At 40.2% G+C, this 8,719-nt stretch overlaps 1 pseudogene across 1 annotated transcript; it reads left to right on the forward strand.

Moving 5' to 3' along the window:
• The first annotated feature begins 4,419 nt into the window (after positions 1 to 4,419).
• Positions 4,420 to 4,953, forward strand: LOC100623742 (small ribosomal subunit protein eS19 pseudogene; annotated as a pseudogene). The gene has a single exon (XR_001300886.3). The product of XR_001300886.3 is annotated as a small ribosomal subunit protein eS19 pseudogene (transcript).
• The last annotated feature ends 3,766 nt before the right edge of the window (positions 4,954 to 8,719 follow it).

Raw genomic sequence — 8,719 nt, forward strand, 5'->3', positions numbered from 1 at the left:
TGGTTCACTATTTGAAAACCAATCAATATAATATACCATATTAGCAGATTAAAGAAGAAAAATTACATTGAGTATATTAATCAGTTAAAAAAAAGTCACATAATTTAATATCCATTCATGCTAAAAAAATAAAAACTTTCAGAAAAAAGAACAATACAGATAAACATCTTTTATTTTGGGGGGGGTGGTTTCTGCAACTTCAGCATATGGAAGTTCCCAGGTTACGGGTCAAATCAGAGCTGTAGCTGCTGGCCTATGCCCCAGCCATAGCAATGCCAGATCCAAGACGCATCTATGATCTGCACCACAACTCACCGCAATGCCAGATCCTTAACCACCGAGTGAGGCCAGGGATCAAACCTGCATCCTCATGGATGCTAGTCAGGTTCATTTCTGCTGAGCCATGACAGGAACTCCCCAGAGAAACATCTTCAACTTGATAAAGATTATCTGCAGAAAGGATGCAGCTAACATTATACTTCATGGTAAAAGACTGAATGTTTTTCTTCTAAGATCAGGAACAAGGCAAAGATGTCTGATCACCACTCTAATTCAACATAGTGCTAGAAGTTCTAACCAATTAAATAAGTAAAAAAAAAAAAAGGAAATAAAAGTCACTACAGATCAGAAAGAAAGAAATAAAATTTTTCATTTTTTGCAAATAACATAATTTTCTGTGTAGAAAATCCCAGGAATTGCCAAAATCTCCTAGAATTAATAAGTGAGTTCTACAATGACACAGGATGTAAGATAAATATGCATAAATTAATTGTATTTCCATAAGCTAGCAATAAACACATCGACACTGAAATTTGAAATATAATAACATTTGACTTCTCTTAAAAATAATTAAATCTATCAAATCTAGCAAAATATGTATAAGACTGGAAAGCTGAACACTAACCATACTGATGGAAGACGTCAACGATATAAATAAATGGAGAGATATACTATGTTCATAGATTGGAAGACCCAAGATAAAATGTCCATTCTCCTCAAAGTTGACCAAAAAGCCAACAAGAAATTTTGGTAGATATAGACAAAATCATTCTAAAATTTATATGACAAAATGAAGGAATACAATAGCTAAAACAATTTTGAAAAAGAAAAATAAAGTGGTAAGAATTAATCTACCAAATTCCAAGACTTATGATATAGTTACAGTGATTGAGTCTGTGTGGTATTGGCATAGGGATAGATACAGAGATCAATGCAGCAGATTAAATGTTATGGGCTAAATTGTATCCCTCCCAAAATTCATATGTTGAAGACCTCTATTCAGAACTCTTCAGAGAGATAAAAATGATAGGCTATATCTATCATATATATATACACACACACACACACACACACGCACACACACACATACATACTATAGAAAAGGCTCATGTAATTATTGAGGGCAACAAGTTCCACAATCTGCCATCTGCAAGCTGGAAAACCAGGAAAGCCGGGAAATCTGGCATCATAATTCAAATCCAAAGGCCAGAGATTTATTATAAACGATTGACTCATAGAATCATGGAGCCTGAGAAATCTCAAGGTCTTCAGTTGGTAACCTAGATACACATGAAACCTGTGGATATAGTTCCAGTCCAAGTTTGAAAGCCTAAGAACCAGGAAAGTCAATGGTGTAACTCTAGTCCAAATGCCATCAAGCTCAAGAATGGAAAGAGCCAATGTCCAAGTTCGAGTCTGAAGACAGGAAGACTGATGTCCCAGCTTAAGCAGTCAGATAGGAGGACTTCCCTCCTACTTACAAAAAGATCTGCCCTTTGTTCTATTCAGACCAGCAAATGGTTGGAGGGGGAGTTCCTGACATGGCTCAGCAGAAACGAATCTGACCAGCATCCATGAGGACGTGGATTCGATTCCTGGCCTTGCTCGGTGGGTTTAGGATCCGGTATTGCCATGAGCTGTGGTGTAGGCTGTAGAGGTGGCTCAGATCCCGTGTTGCTGTGGCATAGACTGGTGGCGACAGCTCTGATTCGACCCCTAGCCTGGGAACCTCCATATACTGCAGGTAGTGCAGCCCCAAAAGACAAAAAAGGGGGAAGGCGTTAGTGGGGCCTCCCTTTAAAAAAAAAAAAAAAAAAAAAACAGTGGTTGGAGGGGCCTCCCTGTATTGGGAAAGGTGATCTACCTTAGTTTAGCACTCAAATGTTTATCTCACCCAAGAACACCCTCAGAGACCCACCAAAAATAAAGCTTGACCAAACATCCAGCACCCTGTGGCCTCATCAATTTGACGTATAAAATTTACCATTGTAAGTCCTAATCCCTAAAACCTCAGAATGGGACTGTATTTAGAGATAGGGCTTTTATAGAGGTAATTAATTTAAAATGAGGTCATTAGGATGGGTTCTAATCCAATATGATTGATGGACGCAGAGAGAGATCCTGCGAAGACACAGGCCAAGTTACAGACAGAGAGATCTCAGGAGAAATCAATCCTGCTAACACATTGATCTTAGATATCTAGCCTCCAGAACTGTGAGAAAATAGATTTCTGTTGTGTAAGCCACCCAGTCTGTGGTATTTGTTATGGCAGCCTTAGCAAATGAACACAGTAGAGAACCCAGGAATAGACCCACAGCGATATGTCCAACTGACTTTTGTCATGAAGTGCAAAAGAAATTCAAATGGTCATAAAGCAATTGGACATCAACGGTCACAATATAAACCTCAAAGCTGATGCCTTCCACAAAAAATTAACTCAAAATGAACCATAGCCTTGAATGTAAAACTATAAATTTTTTATTAAAAAAATAGGAGAAAATCTTCTAGTTCTAGGACTGCATAAAGGATTCTTAGACTTAACAGCAAACTGTTAAGTCTACAAAGAAAAATTGCTAAGTTAGATTTCATCAAAATTCAAAACAGAAAATCGACAGAACACTGTGAATCAACTATAATGGAAAAAATAAAAATCACTTAAATTCAAAACTTTGTCCTGTGAAAGTCCTTATTAAGAGTTGAAAAGACAAGCTACCGACTGGGGAAAATATTTCCAAGCCACATAGCTGGTAAAGAACTAGTGTTTAGACCATAGAAAGTACTCTTAAAACTCATCATGAAGAAGAAAAACAACAAAAATAAATCCAATTAGAAAATGGGCAAAATAGGAGTTCCCATCGTGGCACAGCAGAAACCATGAGGTTTCGGGTTTGACCCCTGGCCTTGCTCAGAGGGTTAAGGATCTGGGGTTGCTGTGAGCTGTGGTGAAGGTGGCAGACTCAGCTCGGACACCGTGTTGCTGTGGCTGTGGTGTAGGCCAGCAGCTGTAGCTCCAATTGGACCCCTAGCCTGGGAACCTCCATATACTACAGGCACATTCCAAAAAAAAGCAAAAAAAGAAAAAAGAAAAGAAAATAGGCAAAATAAGTGAACAGACATTTCTCTAAAGAGAATATGCAGATATTAGATAAGCACATGATATTCATCAGTTCTAGCAATGCAGGAGATGCAAATTAAAACCTCAGTGAGATTCTACTTCACACCTATCAGAATGGTTGAAATTTTAAAAAATAGTGACAAGAGTTCCCTGGTGGCTCTGAGGGTTAAGGACCTGGTGTTGTCACTGCTGTGGCTTGAGTTTAATCCCTAGCCCAGGAACTTCCGCACGTCTTGGGTGAGGCCAAAACAAAACAATAGTGACAACCTCAAATACTTGTAAGGATCTGAAGAAACTAGATCGCTCATACATTGCTGATGGGAATAGAGAATGGTCCAGCTACTTGGGAAAACAGTTTGGCTGTTTCATAAAAATGTAAACATGCAATTACCATATGATCCAGCAAGTATACTCTTGGGCATTTATCCCAGAGATATAAAGATTTATGTTCACATGAAAGCCTATATGTGGATTTTTTATAGCTGTTTTATTATAAATCAAAAATGGGAAACACTCAGATATCTTTCAACAGATGAATGGTTAAACACACTACAGTACATTCACACTATAGACTATGACACAGCAATAAAAAAGAATGATACACTGATCCGGGCAACAACCTGTATGATGAATCTCCAGAGAATCATGTTCAGTGAAAAAGTAACCAAAAGGTCACTGACTGTATGATTCCACTTCATAATTCTTCAAGGGGCAAAATTATAAAAATGGAAAACAGATTAGTGGTTCCCAGGAAGAAAACAGGTGATGGGGTGGGAGAAAAGTGAGTATGGCTATGAGGATGCTTGAGGTGATGGAAATGTTGGAAATATTTCATATCTTGCCTGAATCAGTATCAGTATCCAGGTTGTGACACTGTACTACAGTTCGCAAGATGTTATCATCAGGAGAAACGGGGGAATAGAAATGTGGGATGTTTCTGTATTATTTATTACAACTACATGTGAATCTATAATTATTTTAAAATAAGTTCAGTTAAAGCCTTTCCTCTGGCTGGCAGCGCTAAAAGGCCGCACGATGCCTGGAGTTACTGTAAAAGATGTAAACCAGCAGGAGGTCGTCAGAGCTCTGGCAGCCTTTCTCAGAAAGTCCGGGAAGCTGAAAGTCCCTGAATGGGTGGACACTGTCAAGCTGGTCAAGCATAAAGAACTCGCTCCCTACGATGAGAACTGGTTCTACACACGAGCTGCTTCCACCCCACGGCACCTATACCTCTGGGGCATCGCTGGGGTCGGCTCCATGACCAAGACCTACAGGGGTCATCAAAGAGACCGTGTCATGCCCAGCCACTTCAGCAGGGGCTCCAAGAGCGTGGCCCATCGGCTTCTCCAAGCCCGGGAGGGGTTGAAAATGGTGGAAAAGGATCAAGACGGGGGCCGCAAACTGACACCTCAGGGACAGAGAGATCTGGACAGAATCGCCGGACAGGTGGCAGCTGCCAAGAAGAAGCATTAGAACAAATGAAGCTGGGTTAATAAATTGCCTTGTTCATAAAAAAAATGAAAATAAAAAATAAAATAAAATAAGTTCAATTAAAAAAATGAATTCTAGATATTTTTAAAACCTCTACATGCAAAATGAGAGTAGAGAAACTGAGGGCCAGAAAGACTTTTAGTGATTTTCTTCTAGTCTGAAATACCATACTCCAGGCAAAATTCATTTAATCATTTTAATTTAAATTAATAATTTCAATTATAAACATGTTAGGAAATGGGATTTTATAAGAAAATTCATTCAGAGGCTATTTAGTCCAGGCTTCTTTTATTCATAACTTGCAAAATGTTGTCCAGAGCTTCTAGTCCTAAAAAAAGGGCTAAAATAGTCCTCCAGGCTGTGAAGGAGCTTTCAGTGTGAGCTGAGGTCTAGCTGTATTTAACAAAGAAGTGGACTGGAAGAAAATGAGGCTATATTCTTTTGTGAAACCTTCTCATATTTATGAGCGATTTACTTTGAGCAGAACACTAGCTTCCTTGTTTGGGAATGTGGACACGTATCCTTCTAGTTTCTTTTCTTTTTTTTTTTCTTTTCTTTTTTTTTCCCCTTGTCTTTTTGCCATTTCTTGGGCCACTCCCGCGGCATATGGAGGTTCCCAGGCTAGGGGTCTAATCGGAGCTGCAGCTGCCAGCCTACGCCAGAGCCACAGCAACGTGGGATCTGAGCCGCGTCTGCGACCTACACCACAGCTCACAGCAGCACCGGATCCTTAACCCACTGAGCAAGGGCAGGGATCGAACCCGCAACCTCATGGTTCCTAGTCAGATTCGTTAATCACTGCGCCACGACAGGAACTCCATCCTTCTAGTTTCTAACACGAGGACTGATAGATGGTATATCTTAAATCTTAATGTTGATTTGGTGCTGGCGGTTCTTGCTTTACCTACTATGCTTTTTTATTGCCTTTTCAATATCAGAAAGTTGCCGCAGGCCACTGAATGGAGAGATGACAGGCCAGAGGACCCATCAAACGGGCATGGGTGATGAAATTCCTCCCAGTTAAAAAGGTCAGAGACACCACACTGTCCTTTCTGGATTCTTTTGCCTGTAAGTTGAAGCCATCTACCAAGAAATCCACCAAACCAACCATTAGAGTGTTTTATTTCTAAAGACATCTGGTTCTTATAGGTACTCTTCTACCATAACATGCTGGATTCGGAAAGTGGGCACTTTGCTCCTCTGACATGATGGATGTCTTTCATGGTAATGACTTAACCATCTAACCATGTTTTAATCCACATTTCGCCTGAACTCTGTTGCCAGCATCAGAAATTGGAGACAGTTAAATTAGGGCACTGGAAGCTGGAAGGGAGACTGAGAAGGCAGGTGACTACCTTCCTGGATTTTCAGGTAAAACACGGGCATCCAGAGTTCTCTATTACCCAGGCAGCAACAGAATGCAAATTTCCGCACTCCAAACTGCTGTTTCCTTCACATCCATTTCTCTCTCCACATCTGACATCCAATCTCAGGAGAAGAAAGACTGCACTATGTTTTCATCTTTGGCTTATGTGAAAAATATTAGATCATAAGTCCCTGCAAAGTAAAAATGTTCCTTTTTATACATTCTGTGTACCATCTAGCTTGATGCTGTGTCGTCATTTAATACGCTCAATTTTCGAACTGATGATTTTAGCACTCACCCCTTCTTTCTTGACAGGAGTGCTGGTAAATTTTCCTGAGGCTGGTGGCTTGTGTGGCATTTGCATCTCTCAGAAGGGAGTGGTTTCGTGGAGAGAATTCTGTGTTGGGACTGCCAAGCTGTTGTCAGACAGGCCCTGGCCTGTGTTTTGGGCAGGTTTGCGTACTTACCATCTGCTGATCCAGGGGCCACTCCATCTCCTCTCTGGCATGGTCCTCAAAACCAAGGGGTGGCCCCAAATTACAGTAGAAAGGCATTCTTCTGATTACTATCCACTTTTTAACACATTGATTCAGGTCCCAACCAACTTGCAAAGCAGTAACAAGAAAAAAAAAAAAAAAAAAAAGGAAAGAAAGAAAAGAAAAAAAGTCACTCACATCCACATTTTACAAATGTGCTAAGGAAATAATTTAAATCAGATTTCTATTTGGGCATCCAACTGAGAAGCTTTCAGGTATTTTTGACTTCTCCTGGTACAATTGCTAATTATCTACTTTTGTTTGAGTGCTTCTTAATTCCCTCAAGGCTATCAAATCAGGTAACTCCCCCAGACTCTGATACATGTTATCATCCAGATGTACAGAGCACCTGAGTTTGAAAGGAGGTCTCTGTCCTCATGAAAACAAGTGTGAGAATCGTTCCTGAAGCAAAATCCCATACTGCTTTCCAGGTATCAGGAACGAAAGGGTAAGAAACCTTAAGCTGATTCACAGTAATTGGTGTTAGATTCTGAAAGGCCAGCTATAGCTATGGCTATCAGAGGGCTGAGTATCCCTAGCTGGGAGCATAAACTGACAGAGATATGGGGTAACACAAATTTGAAATGGTAATTATGCTTATGATTGCAACATGGCCAGCCTTGCTACACAATGTGACCCCAAACACGAGAGAACAAATCCCTTAGCCTGAGATAAGCATTACAATCAGGAGCAGCTCACTGGTTGGGGAATATGGTCTACTGTCACAAGTCCCACATGCCATCTTCATCCCTGAACCCTGGTCAGTCGCCCAAGCACTATGTGTGCTTCCTGCCCTAGGAAGCTGGTCAAGGGAGAGAAGGCAGTAAACATCCATCTTCTGCCTCCTAAGTGAGCCAGAGTCAGTGGCTTTCTTTTTCTACATAAGAAGCAACCTGTTCCAGCTTTTAATCTCTCAAGCTATTGTTGCTAAAGAGAGAAGTACAGTTGTCTTTTGATGGCTGAAGGGGATTGGTTCCAGGATCCACTGAGGATACCAAACTCCCTGGATGTTCACGCCCCACAGTGGACCTCAGAGGTTCTACTTCTGCAGATCCAAGCAACCATGGATTGTGTAGAAGTATATTAACTACTGGAGGAAAAAAATCTGCTTATAAATGAATATGTGCAGTTCAAACTGTTGTTCAAGAGTCAACTATATGTGCACAGAGAAGAGCTATTTCCTGAACTACAGTTCAGAATTTATGATCACAAATGATTGCAAGATGTTCCTTCACCCATGCATCTCCCAAGCTCCTGGATAGTGGATGAGCTGATGTCACAGGAGAAGATGAAGTCAGTGAATTGGTACTCGGGCAGAAAATCTCATAGAAGAGAGATTGCTCTTTGCCAAGGCTCTGTGACCATTGAGCTGCCTGGAACCTTGAATGGTAGTTGGTTTAACAGTTAGATCCTTTGATGTGGTAAATAACTGTTTCTTTGAAATAATCATAGTGCATTCCATTTTTTAAGAGGAACACAGCAGAAGGCATGGCAAGTCCACACGCATCCCTTTTTACCAGAGGTAACATTAAGCTGGTGAATATTTCTGCAGCCCCTCTAGCTATTACTCCTTTGACTTCTGCACAGGACTAAACAAGTGAGAACAAAATCCTGAAAGAAAGTTGGTGCACACACAGGTCTTGTCTTCTATGATAAGTCAGAAAGGAGAGAAATCAAGGAGTAGGCTTATGCAAAAGCAGTCATCAATTTTTTTCTGTAGATTTATTTCTTTGTTGAACTACAGTTTATTAATGGTGTGGTCTATAAATCACAAGTGTATAAGTGGATTTTGACAAATGCACACACTGATATAACAATCATTCATTTAGTCACTATTTTTAAGTGCTCAGATTTCAAAAAGTAACATTAACACTGTAATCTAGTTTCTCCATTGACTTAAGTTTACCTGTAATTTCTTTTGTTTTTAAGACC

This window comes from Sus scrofa, chromosome 17 (genome assembly GCF_054392235.1).
Source record: "Sus scrofa isolate SSC_HxYL_T2T_F1_AM1 chromosome 17, Sscrofa_HxYL_maternal_Yorkshire_Landrace_v2.0, whole genome shotgun sequence".
NCBI classification, from domain to species: Eukaryota; Metazoa; Chordata; class Mammalia; order Artiodactyla; family Suidae; genus Sus; species Sus scrofa.